Source organism: Bos indicus, chromosome 2 (assembly GCF_029378745.1).
Source record: "Bos indicus isolate NIAB-ARS_2022 breed Sahiwal x Tharparkar chromosome 2, NIAB-ARS_B.indTharparkar_mat_pri_1.0, whole genome shotgun sequence".
Lineage (NCBI taxonomy): Eukaryota > Metazoa > Chordata > Mammalia > Artiodactyla > Bovidae > Bos > Bos indicus.
In genome coordinates this window covers 20,037,716-20,054,909 of record NC_091761.1, presented here as the reverse complement: position 1 = coordinate 20,054,909, position 17,194 = coordinate 20,037,716, and the positions used below count along the sequence as shown (strand labels likewise).

At 40.4% G+C, this 17,194-nt stretch overlaps 1 pseudogene; it reads right to left on the bottom strand.

Annotated features, from left to right (window-relative positions):
- Positions 1 to 3: 3 nt before the first annotated feature.
- LOC109575064 (tissue alpha-L-fucosidase pseudogene) lies at positions 4 to 2,365 on the bottom strand (annotated as a pseudogene).
- Positions 2,366 to 17,194: the final 14,829 nt, after the last annotated feature.

Here is a 17,194-nt window from a genome sequence, read left to right as displayed (position 1 = left end):
CTTTCTCTTTGCAGAATTTTTTTCAACTAGTAAACAAATAAGGAGTGACAGAATTAGGATATTGCCATTTGCAGCCTCTTAATGAATTAATGGATCTGGGCAATGACCACCACTGGCTGTTGACATCACCAAAGAGACAATCAGGCATTATATACCTCCTAATAGAAGTGCAAAACTCTATGTGTCAAATACTCTTGACAAAATAATTGAACCTGAATCTTATCAAGCCTCTAGATCTAACTACCAATTTACAGCTTACAATGGCAAAGGAACATATTAAACAACATCACAGGGACATGATCAACAAAATTCAAATTGTTGGAAACCCCAGGACAAACAGCCAGTCTCTTCAACAATAACAAACAGCCAAATGAACAAAATTGCAAGGAACGAAAACAGAGAAAGAAATGGTGGGGAGACCTATAAATGTTGTTGACTTGCAAATGTATTTATTTGATCATTTCTGAAAAGGCAGGGTAGAATAAATCCATTTTCTTATAGTACCACTGTAAACAGACTGAATTTCAGAGCTCTTAGTTTGCTTTACAAACTTCTGAAGAGTGAACATAAGCAACTTAGCAAGCTTTTTCCTTCCCCTCCAGGTTCTTCTGAACTTGGAGGTGGGGATGTGCTGAGGGGGTGTGCTGCTTGGGGAGGAAGTGGTGATAATTGATGCTAAATAACATATGGTTGAACTTGCCAAACTCTTTCTACCTCCTCCCATAGGCAATAGGAGGACTTGGCTTATTCTTTAACTAAAGTCATTTAGTAAGCAAGTTAAGTTTATCAAACACAGAGAATGGAGGGAGGCTTCCATTATAGATAATTTCCAAAGGTAGGAATGAATGAAACCCCGAGCTTAATTATTCAGCCCTTTCTTTTGCTGTCCAGAGTGAAGTATGCTTGCAATGGAGCTCAGCTCCTTGGTCCACTGAGTCATTGATATAATGCACTCAGTACCTTTGACTAAAATGTGTTGCAAAAGTCATCTTTGGATGGAGTAGTTAGTTTATTATAATGATGATACTATACAAGGAAAATTAAAGCAGTAAGCAGCAGACAGTGACCCTTTCCTCTTGAACCCCAATGATCACTCCACTCGTGTCAGCTTTATAGTCCAGGTCGACTCAACTGGGAGAGCAGAGGGTGAGCTCAAAGAAAGAGGGGATCTTTTCCCGGATTTGTGGAGCACAATTCAGAGCTTCCTGGATCCCAGCATCCTTACCTTTGCAGTTGAAGAATTATGGGGGATTGAAAGTTTAAGACTCTATTTTTTCACCAGTGCAGTAAAATGATATAAATAGCTGATCTTTTTAAGGTATATCTTACAATTACCTTGTTCTTTTCCCATTGCACCCTCCATGATTTAGATACACAGATAGCCTCCCCATTATGTTCAGCCACTTCCCAGCAGCAAGATGCCTGCCTTGGAAGAGATAACTATTAGCACATCTTTAGCTGTCCAATGTTGAGAAGATAGTTACCTCCCAAACTCATGTCTGAACCAGTTCGGGAATGATTTTGGATTCACTTGTGATGTCCCATGTCCCGGTGACAGTCCTGGGTGCCTTGTCCATTGTGGTGCACATCTCCTACTTGTGATCTAGCAACCTCCCTGGTCTGAATTTACCTTGATCCCCGCAGTATCCTCCATGATATTTCTGACCCCATCGTCAGTTACTACAACTTTACCCTTGACAGGGCTATCACTGTAGAGCCAAGAAAGAAAATCTGTAGAATTCTTGTAGGTATCAGAACATTCTTACTCTCCATCAGACCGAATCAGGTCAGGTTTCTACCTGTTAACCAGGTCATACAACTCTGGCATTGTTCTCACACTGAAAAATGCTGTCATTTTGAAGCCATTTTTCTTAAAAGTAGGTAGAGTGGATGGAACCATTGTAAGAGTGTGATGCAGTCCATACCTGCATGCTCCTCTTCAGGACAGCTGCTCCCAACTCAACTCACAAAACACAATGGAGGCTCAGGTTCTCCAAGTTCTAGCTCTAAGACAAAGGACTCAGCCAGTTTTTGAAGCCTTGGTGATGTTTTGTGGTCAGAACTGTATATGGGGCTTCCCTGGTGGCTCAGAGGTAAAGAATCCACCAGCCAGTGCAGGAGACTTGGGTTTGATCCCTGATCCAGGATGCTCACACATGCCACAGAACAGCTAAACCCATGTGTTACAATTATTGAACCTGTGCTCTACAGCCCGGGAGCCATGACTACTGAGACCACATGCCACATCTACTGCAGCCTGCGTGCCCTAGAGCCTGTGCTCCAGAACAAGAGAAGCCACTGCATGAGAAGCCCCTGTCCCGCAACTAGAGAGCAGCCCCTGCTCGCCTCACCTATAGAAAGCCATTGCAGCAACAAAGATCTAGATAGCCCAAAATAAATAAATGAAAACTATTAAAAAAAAAAAAAAAGACTATATATGGAGCCTGGAAGAGGCGAGCCCACTTCTGGTGGAAGAAGGTGTGGTGAGCCGTCACCCTGAATCCACATAGCTGAAGCCAGGGGGTGGTTATTGTGCATGACACACTGGTACTGGGGCAGCTGCTCACCCTTCCAGTGTCTCCAGAAGCACGCAATGCCCCAGGCCACTCACCCCAAATGTTGCTTGTCCAACCAGCCTGGAGCTGAAGCTCAATTCACCAGAGGTGCAGCTGTGAGCAGCCTGCACTGAGCCCTGAGCACCCACCTGGCCCTCCCAGCAGCAGCCACTCTCCCGCCACCCCATCTTGAGAGTGGGGACACCTGTCTATTAAAATTGACTTTTACTTCACCGATCCTAATGAATGGGGCTTGTTTGGAACCTGTCTCAAGCAAAGGAAACGTTGTTATGTTCTGTTTTAAGGAAAACAGGACCAGTATAGTGTTCATGGAAAGTAGATGAGGTGGGCTGCAGAAATCAGGAAGTATTAAGAGCACCATGGCCCAGAAGTCAGGGAGGGTGAAAGTACAGGCCAAGCGAGGCAGTCGTGACATCTTCCCCACTAATTGATACCTGTCAGAACGTCATTAGCTAGGGTCTCCAGTTTGGCCGTCTGGGAAATAGTGGGGTTTGAAAGAACGCCAGCATAGGGACCTGGGAAAAGCTTAGCTATATTAAACTGCCCTCCAATTCAACTAGAGATAAAACAAGAGAGGAAGGAGACATATCTCCAAATTCAATTCTCCTATCTTTGCTTATGTTTTATGGAGAACTTATGTCATTCACAAAAGAGATGTAGTTTCCCCAGGGGAGACAGCAGGTGTACATTTCCTCTCAAGGTTATTTAATTGCTGTCAAGAAGACATACGATTAACAAAAGCAAATGCTGGAAATATGAAGTAAAGACAATTTTAAAGTTGTTTATATAGTTGATTACAGTATATCATACACTGTGTTTATTTGCCATAAAACTGTCTATCACAGGCTGTCTCCACACCTGTGCATTCATACTAAACAGCCCACCGCTTAGCTGTGTGGAAATTCCCAGCTGAGACAATGGCCAGTGCCCGGCAGAAGTGGCTTTTTCCTGTAATGTCTCAGTTACCCCCCGGACACCAGCTTCACGCCAATAAAGGTGGGGCCTGAAGCCTGCCGACCCGGCCTAAAGCCTGTTTTGATGAGAGCCCTTTGAGCATTACAGAAGGAAAGCAGTAGGGACGTGACGGACTTTGGGGATCCTCATTGTTCTTTGTGAGGTTGCTGCTCAAAGTGAGGCCTACTGTCAGGGATGTGTTAGTTACTGTTTGGAGATGAGACGAGAACAGAGTTGAGAGGAAGCATTTAGAACTGCTGGGCTTCCTTGGGGGCTCACAGTAAAGAACTCACCTGCAATGCAGGAGATGCAGGAGACGTGGGTTCGATCCTGGGTTGGGAAGATCTTCTGGAGGAGGGTATGGCAACCCACTCCAGTATTTTTTCCTGGAGAATCCCATGGACAGAGGAGGCTGGAAGGCTACAGCCCATGTGTCACAAAGAGTCAGACACGACTGAAGCGACTGAGCACAGCACAGCGTTTAGAACTGTTGGCAACCATGTGGCAGCTTAAGTTTATTTCTGTCGAATCTAATTAAAAAATGGGACTTGAATTTTGTGTACATTGATTTTTATTCCATTTTAAGTTATTTTTATTGCATTTTATAAAATATTAGGCTGTAACAGACTGGAAATGAAAAAAGAAACAGATTTTTCACCACACATAGTTTGAGAAGGATTGCTTCAGAGCAAAAACCCACATGCATGCTACATCCCAGGGTTTCACTTTGACACTCTGACACTCTGTCCCCAAGGGGCAGCCAATGGCAAAAAAAAAAAAAAAAGTGGATTTAAAAAGATGATCTCCCAAAGGATCAAACGGTCCCTCATAAGTGAGAAGCAAGTATCTAATCTAGTACACATGTTAGGTCCATGCCAAAGGTTGGTATTCCTAATGAAACCAGCCCAACTGATCCCCTGTCAGAACATAATCCTTAGGCTTTTCAATAATACTAGTAATAGTAGTAGTAGAAAGAGTAGCAGCAGCTAAGATTTACAAAGGACTTACCATGATGCAGATACTGTCCTAAATACTTTATATATACAAAATATCAAATCGCTTCTCTCTCTCTGGAGTAATATACAGTCTCACCTATACATGTACCAAAAGAAGTATAGCATCAAGTCTGTTTACAATGATTCCTTGTACAGCTATGAAAATTTGCTAACAACTGACCTCTTTTTTAGGTATTTCAAGACATGATGCCATGTATGCTAGAGACAATTATTAAAGACTAGAAACATGATGCCCAGGAAGTAAGAGTTTTGTGTTCAGATATCGGGCATAGTGCATAGCTGGAAAAAAATTTAATACTGAAACAGCATTCAGTTTTAGAAAAATACAAGGATATTTTGAACTACATTTTCCTTTTTTGTTGTTCCATTTGGAAATTCTCAGGCATGAAATGGAGATAAAAATATAAATGGAAGAAGCAAAGACAATGTAAGCCAACTCACATCAGAGCATAGAACATCCAAGCTGAAGTCTTCCACCTGCAACTTTTCTCCCCACAACCTGGCTGATTTTTTGAAAAGATAAATAAAAAATTTTAAAACCTTTAGATAAACTAAATAGAAAAGACTCAAATAAATAAGACCATAAATGGAGGAGACATTACAACTCTTACTATGCAAATACAAAGGATCACAAAAGACTATCACTGTTATATGCCAACAAATTGGATAACTTAGAAGAAAAAGATATATTCCTAGAAATAGATGACCTACCAAGACTGAATCATGAGGAAACAGAAAATCTGTACTGACCAGTAACAAGTAAGGAGATTGAAAAACCTCCACACAAAGCAAAGTCTAAGATCAGATGGTGAATTACACCCAACATTTGAAGAAGAACGCCAATTCTTCTCAAACTTCCCAGACCCTGATGCTGGGAAAGATTGAAGGCAGGAGGAGAAGGGGCGACAGAGAATAAGATGGTTGGATGGCATCACTGACTCAGTGGACATGAATTTGAACAAGCTCTGAGAGATAGTGAAGGACAGAGAAGCCTGGTGCACTGAAGTCCATGGGGTCACAAAGACTCAGACACAATTGAGTGACTGAACAACAGCGTCTCAAACTCTTCCAAAAAATTAAGAGAAAGGAGCACTCTCAAAAACTTGTTTTATGAGGTTAGTATTATCCGGATAACCAAGCCAGATAAGGATACTACAAGAAAACTAGAGACCAATATCCTTGATGAATCAGTTCAGTTCAGTTCAGTCACTCAGTCGAATATTGGTACATAAATTCTCAACAAAATACTAGCAAACCAAATTCAATAGCATGTTAAAGGGATCATATACCATGATCAAACTGGATCTATCCCTGGGAGTAGTTCAGCACACACACATCAATAAATGTGATACACAACATTAAAAGAATGGAAGATAAAGATCAGATGATCATCTCAATAGATGCAGAAACTGGATATAGAAAGAACATATTTCAACATAATAAAGGCTGTATATGACAAACTCACAGCTAACACATCTTTTTTCTCTAAGATCAGGAAAAAGAGAAGAATGCCCACTCTCACTACTCCTATTCAACATAGTACTAAAAATCCTAGCCAGAGCAATCAGGTAAGAAAATGATATAAAAGCCATCCAAATTGGAAGGTTAGAACTAAAACAGTCTTTTCTTCAGATGATATGATCTTCTATATAGATAATCCTAAAAACTCCATCAAAAAACTGTTAAAATGAATCAGTGAATTCAGTAAAGTTGCAGGACATAAAATTAACATACAGAAATCAGTTGTGTTTCTACACACTAACAATGAAAAATTTCAAAAATAAATTAAGAAAACAATTCCATTCACAATAGCATCATAACAATAAAATACTTAGAAATAAATTTAACCAAGGAGGTAAAAGATCTGTGCACTGAAAATTATAAGACTTTGATGAGAGAAATTGGAAACACAAATAAATGGAAAGATATTCTTTGTTGATATTGTTTAAATGTCCATACCACTCAACTCATCTATAGATTCAATGCAATTTCTGTTAAACCGCAATGCCATTTTTCACAGAAATAGAAAAAAATCCTAAAGTTTGTATGGAATCACAAAAGATCTCAAAACAATCTGAGAAAACAAAGCAGAAGCCATCATTTCCTGATTTCAAACTATAGCACAAATCTGTAGTAATCAGAACAGTATTATACTGGTATAAAAAATAGACACAGATACCAATGGAGCAGAATAAAGACCTGAGAAATAAACCCTTGCATGTACAGTCAACAAGTATTTGATAAGTGAGCCAAGAATACTCAATGAAGAAAGGATAGTCTCTTCAATAAATGATGTTGAGAAACTGGGTTGACACACAGAGAAGAAAATTGGACCCCTATCATAACCACTCACAAAAATTAACTCAAAATGGATTAAAGACTTAAACATGAGACATGAAACCTTATAATTCTTAGAAGACAACAGAGGTGGAAAAAACTTTGAAATTGGTCTTGAAAATATTTCTTTAGATTTGACATTAGAAGCACAAACAACAAGAGCAAAAATTAATAAGTGGGACTATATTAAATTAAAAAAACTTCTGAGCAGCAAAAGAAACAATCAACAAAATTAAAAGCCAGCCTGTGAGGTGGCAAGATATTGGCCAATCATGTATCTGCTAAGAAGTTAATATCCAAAATATATAAAGAACTCATACAACTCAGTAGCAAATAAACCAAACAATTAGATTAAAAAATAAACAAAGGACCTTCTGAATAGACAAATCCTTTTCACAGAAGACTTGGTGCATGAAAAGATGCTCAACATAACTAATCATTCAGTTCAGTCCAGTTCAGTTGCTCAGTTGTGTCAGACTCTTTGCGACCCCATGAATCACAGCACGCAAGGCCTCCCTGTCCATCACCAACACCCAGAGTTCACTTAAACTCATGTCCATTGAGTTGGTGATGCCATCCAGCCATCTCATCCTCTGTCGTCCCCTTCTCCTCCTACCTCCAATCCCTCCCAGCATCAGAGTCTTTTCCAATGAGTCAACTCTTCACATGAGGTGGCCAAAGGATTGGAGTTTCAGCTTCAGCATCAGTCCTTCCAATGAACACCCAGGACTGATCTCCTTTAGGATGGGCTGGTTGGATCTCCTTGCAGTCCAAGGGACTCTCAAGAGTCTTTTCCAATACCACAGTTCAAAAGCATCAGTTCTTTGGTGCTCAGCTTTCCTCACAGTCCAACTCTCACATCCATACATGACCACAGGAAAAACCATAGCCTTGACTAGACGGACCTTTGTTGGCAAAGTAATATCTCTGCTTTTAAATATACTATCTAGGTTGGTCATAACTTTCCTTCCAAGGAGTAAGCGTCTTTTAATTTCATGGCTGCAGTCACCATCTGCAGTGATTTTGGAGCCCCCCAAAAAATAGTCTGACACTGTTTCCACTATTTCCCCATCTATTTCCCATGAAGTGATGGGACCAGATGCCATGATCTTAGTTTGCTGAATGTTGAGCCTTTAAGCCAACTTTTTCACTCTCCTCTTTCACTTTCATCAAGAGGCTTTTTAGTTCCTCTTCACTTTCTGCCATAAGGGTGGTGTCATCTGCATATCTGAGGTTATTGATATTTCTCCCGGCAATCTTGATTCCAGCTTGTGCTTCTTCCAGCCCAGCGTTTCTCATGATGTACTCTTCATAGAAGTTAAATAAGCACGATGACAATATACAGCCTTGACGTACTCCTTTTCCTATTTGGAACCTGTCTGTTGTTCCATGTCCAGTTCTAACTGTTGCTTCCTGACCTGCATGTAGGTTTCTCGAGAGGCAGGTCAGGTGGTCTGGTATTCCTATCTCTTTCAGAATTTTCCACCGTTATTGTGATCCACACAGTCAAAGGCTTTGGCATAGTCAATAAAGCAGAAATAGATGTTTTTCTGGAACTCTCTTGCTTTTTTGATAATCCAGTGGATGTTGGCAATTTGATCTCTGGTTCCTCTGCCTTTTCTAAAACCAGCTTGAACTTCTGGAAGTTCATGGTTCACATATTGCTGAAGCCTGGCTTGGAGAATTTTGAGCATTACTTTACTAGTGAGTGAGATGAGTGCAATTGTGTGGTAGTTTGAGCATTCTTTGGCATTGCCTTTCTTTGGGATTAGAATGAAAACTGACATTTACCAGTCCTGTGGCCACTGCTGAGTTTTCCAAGTTTGCTGGCATATTGAGTGCAGCACTTTCACAGCATCATCTTTCAGGATTTGAAAGAGCTCAGCTGGAATTCCATCACCTCCACTAGCTTTGTTTGTAGTGATGCTTCCTAAGGCCCACTTGACTTCACATTCCAGGATGTCTGGCTCTAGGTGAGTGATCACACCATCGTGATTATCTGGGTTGTGAAGATCTTTTTTGTACAGTTCTTCTGTGTATTCTTGCCACCTCTTCTTAATATCTTCTGCTTCTGTTAGGTCCATACCATTTCTGTCCTTTATTGAGCCCATCTTTGCATGAAATATTCCCTTGGTCTATCTCATTTTCTTGAAGAGATCTCTAGTCTTTCCCATTCTGTTGTTTTCCTCTATTTCTTTGCATTGATTGCTGAGGAAGGCTTTCTTATCTCTCCTTGCCCTTCTTTGGAACTCTGCATTCAGATGCTTATATCTTTCCTTTTCTCCTTTGCTTTTCACTTCTCTTCTTTTCACAGCTATTTGTAAGGCCTCCCCAGACAGCCATTTTGCTTTTTTGCATTTCTTTTCCATGGGGATGGTCTTGATCCCTATCTCCTGTACAATGTCATGAACCTCAGTCCATAGTTCATCAGGCAATCTATATATCAGATCTAGTCCCTTCAATCTATTTCTCACTTCCACTGTATAATCATAAGGGATTTGATTTAGGTCATACCTGAATGGTCTAGTGGTTTTCCCCACTTTCTTCAATTTAAGTCTGAATTTGGCAATAAGGAGTTCATGATCTGAGCCACAGTCAGCTCCCAGTCTTGTTTTTGCTGACTGTATAGAGCTTCTCCATCTTTGGCTGCAAAGAATATAATCAATCTGATTTCAGTGTTGACTATCTGGTGATGTCCATGTGTAGAGTCTTCTCTTGTGTTGTTGGAAGAGAGTGTTGCTATTATCAAAAAGATAAGAGGTAAGCTTTGGCAAGGATGTGCATAACATGGAATCCTTGCACACTGTTGGTAGGAATGTAAATTGGGGCACAGCCTATGGAAAATAGTGATAGAGGTTCCTCAAACAATTAAAATGATCATATGATCTAAAAATTCTGCTTCTGGGTGTATATCCAATGGAAATAAAATCAGGATCTTGAAGCAATGCCTGTACTCCCATGTTCACTGTAGCATCATTCACAAGAGCCAGGATACAGAGACAACCTAGGTGCCCAACAACAGATGAGTGGAAAAGGAAAATGTGATATGCAAGGAATTACAGCCATTATGTTGGCTATAATCTGTGTTCTAGTATAATCAGTAAAAATACTGAACCATTATGCTGTATACCTGAAACTAATACATTACTGTAAATCAACTATTGTTGTTGTTCAGTCGCTAAGTCATATCTGACTCTTTGCGACCCCACAGACTGCAGCACTTCAGGCTTCTCTGTCCTCTCTCCCAGAGTTTGCTCAAACTCATGTCCATTGGTTCGGTGATGCCATCCAACCATCTTATTCTCTGTTGTCCCCTTCTCCTGGCCTCAGTCTTTCCCAGCATCAGGGTCTTTTGCAGTGAGTTGACTCTTCACATGAAGTGGCCAAAGTATTGGAAGTTTAGCTTCAGCATCAGTTCAGTTCAGTTGCTCAGTTGTGTCTGACTCTTTGCGACCCCATGAATCGCAGCATGCCAGGCCTCCCTGTTCATCACAACTCCTGGAGTTCACCCAAACTCATGTCCATGGAGTCAGTGATGCCATCCAGCCATCTCATCCTCTCTTGTCCCCTTCTCCTCCTGCCCCCAATCCCTCCCAGCATCAGAGTCTTTTCCAATGAGTCAACTCTTCGCATGATGTGGCCAAAGTATTGGAGTTTCGGCTTTAGCATCAGTCCTTCCAATGAATATTCAGGGTCAATTTCCTTTAGGATTGATTGGTTTGATCTCCTTGCTGTTCAAGCAACTCTGAAGAGTCTTCTCCAGTACCACAGTTCAAAAGCATCAATTCTTTAGTGCTCAGGTTTCTTTATGGTCCAATTCTCAGCTATACTGAGAGTATATCAGCTATACTTCAATGAAAGAAGAATATACGGTACATATATACAATTGAATATTATTCAGTCATGAGAAAAAAGTAAATTGTGCCATTTATGACAAGATGGATGAAACTTGGGGGCATGCTAAGTGAAATTAACAGAGAAACATAGATACTGTCTGGTATCACTTACATGTGAAATCTAAAAAAGCCAAACTCATAGAAACAAAGAGTAGAATGGTGGTTATCAGGGGCTGGGGGGTGAGGTAAATGGGAAGGTGTTGATTAAACTTTTAGTTATAAAATGAAAAACTCTGGAGGATCTAATGTGCAGCATGGTAATTATAGTTAACAATATATTATATACTTGAAAGTTGCTGGGAGTAGATCTTAAATGTTCTCACCACAAAAAAGAAATGATAATTGTGTAAGGTGATGGAGGTGTTGGCTCACACTGTAGTGGTCATTATTTCACAATATATGTGTATCAAATCAACACAGTGTACATCTAAAACTTGCACAGTATTTTATATCAATTCTGTTTCAATAAAACTGAAAAAAAAAGATACTTTCTTTATTGGTAAAATGACAATCTGTGGGGGGAAAAACCCACAAAAATATATTTCTGTGATCATGTCCTGTACACTGGTTCTTGCTGCCCTGAATCAAATGCTTCATTAAATGACTGTTATAATATTATTGCTGATCTCCTCTCTTTAAAATATATACCCAACTATCACTTTATCTTACAGTCCTTCTTGGAATCTGAAACCATATATTCTAAGGATATTCATGAAAAGGAATTTTTAAATTTACTGTTTTACATAGACTGGATTGCATGCTTGCATGCTCAGTCGCTTCAGTCATGTCTGGCTCTTTGAGACCCCATAGTCTGCCAGGCTCCTCTGTCCATGGGATTCTCCAGGCAAGAATACTGGAGCAGGTTGCCATTTCCTCCTCCAGGGGATCTTCCTGACCCAGGGATCAAACACACATCCACACATCGCCTAAGTCTCCTGCATTGCAGGAGGATTCTTTACCCATTGAGCCGCCTGGGATTGGGTCACTATAAAATACAATCTTTTTTGTCAGCTCCCTGTAGCCTAGGCAAAGTATGTCTTTTCTCTCCAAGTCCATATTGTTGAAAAACTTACCTGGAGCTGCCCCCAAACTGGGTCTTGATGCTAAAGTGCACTCCTAGAAGTGCAAAGATAATGTGTAAAAGAAAAAAAAATCTGTCAGTGATGTAGATGAAAATGAATGTTAGAGCAATTCCCAGGCAGCAGAGAAAGAACTCAGTGTTTACATAATCCTAATGTGCATACATGGCTTCTTCATATTTTCCTGCTAAAGCTCATCTGGCTTTGCTCAAGACTTCAAATGCAGTGACTTCTAGGCAGCACCTAATATTTATTCATGCCACTGTAAGAGCATCTTTGCAGTTCTTGCCAAGGTCTGTCATAGAATATGTTTATCCAGCTGCATGGCAAAAACATCATACATAGCCATCATTTTACTCAGTCACCTTCTCAATATTTTCTTCTATGATTAAATTAACTCATAAATATTACACCTTTAATGCCGGAAAGCTATGGTTCATCCAGCCAGTTGAATACTTGTTTGTCCATTTTCTAATGGCACTCAGTCATTTCATTATAGAGTCTGAAATAATGAAAATCATTGCATTTACTTAACATGCACAATAAACAGAGCAGGACCCATCTATGAGCTCCATTATTATGCAGTGCAAGCCTGCAGAAGAAATTTTGTAGGAAGAACTGTAGGGATTGTGTTGAAAATGGTTTTGGTAAATACAAGCAAACAAGCTCTGATTGCGTAATGCATAGGATAGAAATGCTGACTCCATTTGCAACTGGCACAATTTTTTGCTCAACCCTGGAGGGTTTCAAATAAATACACACATCTTGGTCTTACTTGTACTTAATTCATTACCAGACTATGCTCATGAACCTGGTAAGCTGTTACCAGGTACTGTGGCATTTTTGAGACTCTTTCCTTTAAACATCCACACTCAGTCTGTTTTTTTTTTTTTTTTTTTTAAGTATTCATCTCCATAGTAAAAGGATGGGAGCTTTGGGCAAGAATCTGCTGTGCCCTCCAAGGCTGACCTTGGTGGCAGCAGCACAATATGCTTCTCTATCGATATCTGGCCCTGGAGGCAAGAGCCACCTACCACAGGAGCCTTATCAAATCACCTTCTGAATGACATATTTATAGTTGGCACTGCAGGGCAGTTAGCTTTTCTAGAATTATATCCAAATATTCTCCATCATTCTGGGAATAGCCTTGGTTAGCAATTGCTCATAATGTCAATGCTTTTGGAAACTTTTTACAGTCATTTTATTGTTTTTATTTCAAAAATAAAACTTAAAGGAGCTTGAAAAGTAGGTTTTTAGATGATCACACGATGGCCTGATTTCAGTGGTTTCAGTTCTGTGCATTTTACTTTATGTGCACCCACTGAAATTAACCAAAATTAATCCATATTTGAACAAAGACTGTGGATACAAACGAGCCCTAACTTCCTAGCTCCTCGGTGTACTACGCTAGCTGAAATGTTTGGAATGCATTGGCCCTGGGAGGCGAAGAAGTTATAGCAAACAACATATGGGCTTTAAAATCTGGAACTATCCAAGACAGAACAAGAAAGCTATTTTCACTTTCCTTGTTCCCCCCTTTTTTTCCCTCCAGAAGATGAGTAATTACTAATCACATTTTATTTTCATCTTTAGAGCTGCACCCCAAAAAAGCCAGGTCAATTTAAAACTGCTGGTGAGTTTGCAGCCCTGTCCAATGATTACCTAATGCATTTGTGTCATCTGCTTTCCTTGTTGTGTGAAAACGCACGAAGGAAATGTGTTAAGTCCAGTGAACTGTTCCCGGCTCTTTTATTCACCTTTCAGCATGCTAGTTCCTTCCCTTGGCATTGATATCATTATGCATTTGTCAAAGGCAGACTCTCACTTCAGGGGCCTTTATTATGTGTGACATTTGGCAGCAAATTTTGCCACTGGGGTTTGCTTATATCCTCTGTATGTTATTGTACTTTTTTGGCATTCAGTAAATTCCGTACACCCACTTCTTTGATGTTCATTCCAGCCCCTAAATGTGGAAACAATGACTGAAATTTTGGATCAAAGCATCTCATAGATGACAGGCAACACAACTCTGATTATTCACTAGAACAGAGGGGATCTCCCCTCCCCACCTCCCCCGGCTAAGATCTAGGCCAGTAGTCCCTCCAGGAACAGCTCTGACTTCCCTAGTGCTAAGGCACGAGAGGAAGCTAAAGAAAACAAGTCCAAGGTTTTAGGAAAAAAGAGACTCCACTAAACAGCTGAAGTGAAGCTCATGGCCATTTCTAACTGTAGGGAAAGCTAACAACAGTTCCAGTTGGTCCTCCCATTTCTTCCCATGGGTCATATTCTAGTCTAGCACTTCTAGGGGCCAGGATTTTTTCAGGTTTTGGAAAAGTCTCTAGATCTAATTTCTGTATAACGTCAGCTATACAAGATGGCCTAGATTTTTTTTTTTAAATACATATTTAAAAGAAGAGGTAAAGGGGTCCAGGGATTAAGAAATTTTTAAAGTAATTGAAAAAACCCAAAACTACCCAAATTTCAACGAGTTGCTTTTGCAAACTATAATTAGCTGTCTGGAACAGTTTTCAGTGTTTGCTTTTGCTTTACTCCTGGGATCCCAGTGCAAATAATTACTTCATTCAATTTATTTCACAGGTCAACTTTGACTCATAAAAGCATTAAAGCAGGTAACCCCCTAGGGGTGTTGGGAAGACAGATGAGCAAATAGATATGGAACTGTCGTAAGCACTTTGGAGGGGTGGGGGGGAAGCCACTTTATAAATCCAGGATATTTTATGGTTATGTGTTCACTCCATTTGGTATCCAGAATGTGCTAGTTATAATTAATACACAATGTTGGGAACTATTATAAATGTACCATACTCTTTTTAAATAGTGAGGAAGATAATTGTGTTTGAGAAATCTCATCCTGTATAAATTAGAATTCCCAGTAGAGTGCCATAATTGAGAATAGGGCTGAGTGCACTGAGTGGAGAAGACAGTCATCTTAGCGTGATAGCATGTGTTCAACCAAAAGGTGGAGTGCCAAGAAGGAAGCGTGAAAGCCCTTAAAATACCAGTTTCAGCTTGCCCAAGCGGGAAGCTTTTACTGCCCAGGCGTATGCAACAGTGACATCCAGCGGTTGTGGAGATAATTACAAGTGAATCTCATTTTAAAATATAAAATGTTTTAAATTATAATAAAATATTCTGTATGGTCAAATGTTGTCTAGATTCTTTATCTGGCCACAGTGTAAGTCAATAATTCAGGCTGGATGCCAAGTGAAACAAAGTTCACTCTACTTCCTAAGTAGTTTCGAAAATCTGTTTTGTTAAGTGTTATTTTGATGTTTTTTAATTTACTAAAATTATAGTGCTCCAAGGGTCTCCCTGACCCTCCTAAGCACACTTAGACATTTTTGCAAGGACAAATGAGACTGCGTGCATGCTGCAGACACAGCAGAAATGAAAGCTATACTTGACTCCTCTGTTAAATACTCCAGGGAAAACATCCGTGACCCTGAACATTTTCATGGTTGTGGAATTGCTCTAAGAAGTTCATTATGATTTTTACCAAGTCATTTAAGATGAAGAGAAAGAAGAAGGGTAAGAGAAGAAAAGGAATGGAAAATAAAGGAGAGAAGGAAGGAAAGAAAAAAGGAAGGAAGATTGGGAGGGAAGGAGGGAGGGAAGAAGGGATAAATGGGAGAAGGGACGGAGAGGGAAGGGAGGCGAGAGAAGAAAGAACAGGACTACTCATTAATCTTCAACAAGTTTTGGTAATAAGTCCATGTAGGATAATGTATCTGAAGAGGGAATTCAAAGGGATAATTAGCTCCCCCCTCAACTTCTTGTTTTAAATTGCATTCCTTCAATAACCAACCAATTAACTAAGTTAAAAAATAATAATTTTCATTAAAAAAAATCTGAAAACAGCTGCTGCTGCTGCTGTGCCTAGACCACTGCCAGTTGTAGGAGGATGCTGGCAAGGTGGCGCCCTCAGTGACCCTGGGAAAGAACTCTCAACAGAAGCCTGTTAAGTCACCTGACCTGTAACTTATGTATATCCATGTCAACGCTGAGTATGTCAGGGGACAGCTTACCAACTTCCCGGGTGGCACTCCCGGAAAAACCATCATTGTGTGCCAAGCTTTTCTCAATTTTAGATGTACCCCTCCTATTGGGGTTCTTTCCCTTCATCTGTCTGCCTCTTTACATTTCTCAAGTTGGGAAGAATTTACAGGCACCCTCTCAAATCCTGCTTGTTAGAGGAGGGAAATAAACAAACAAATTTCACATCTATCCAACAAGATAATCAAGACATAATTCCATAAAAAGCTCCAAATACCGTTCAGCTCATGTACCTCTCTGTTGTGCCCTAATGGAGAAGAAAGCACTGCTCAGAAGCGGTTGGATTGAAGGAGCGGGTGCACAGGAGGCCTGCAGTGAGCACTCTGCAGAGAGCGCCAGCCAGAGACATGGGGAGGGTCCCGGAAGGCATGCCTGGGGAACGACCTGTGTCAGTGAGAGTTCTGGGAGACATGTGTTGACACAGAGCAGGTGAATCTGCAGGTTTTAGCCAGCTTTGTTTGCTTTTACAAGGCCTTTGAACTGCAAGAGGGATTATCCAGATTCTAAAGCAAAAGAACGCGTTCCTAGCACTGCTCTCTCAGGATCTTCACTCAGAGATCCCTCTGGCTTATTGCTTCTTTGTGGGGAATATATGGAGAATTGGCACACCCAGGTGTCACCTCTCCTTTTAGTTCCGCAGGAGTCTGGCCAGGTGGTTCTTATCCAGAGCACACTGTAACTCCCATTTGATAACTTATTTCTAGAATCAAACCCCAGGGTCCCTCGAGAGCAAGGGTAGAACCTTCCCTTGACAGGCTGGAACCTCCTACATCAAGGTGGCCATGGCCACCACATTACTAGGTCCTGCCAGTATGAAGAGCAAGAGGCTGGCATGAGGGGTCAGTTCCCTTCTTTTCTCCCTAAAGAAAAATCCTGTCTTGCAAAGCTTCCTTTGATGTTTCAAGATTCCCTAAAAAAGGCAGTTGCCAACATGCATATCCTCTCCTGGCTTACAGCTTCCGGTATAGTTTTACTGCAGTATATAATCTAATAATCCGTTTAATTTCTTTAGAGAGATGTTATATATATACAGGTGGCATTTGGGTGGAATCACATGCCATAAACCTGTCTGCTCCTATCCAGGTTCAGAATACAGAAGAATCTGTTTTACAGACATTCTAGAATTTTTACATGGTCAATTGGCTGGTTTTGTATTCTGGAACGTATCAGAGCATCTACAGGAAAATATATACATAAATTCTATAAAATGGTGGCAAGATTTCTGATTTACTGATACTACTGGTTTGAATTTTCACAAAAAT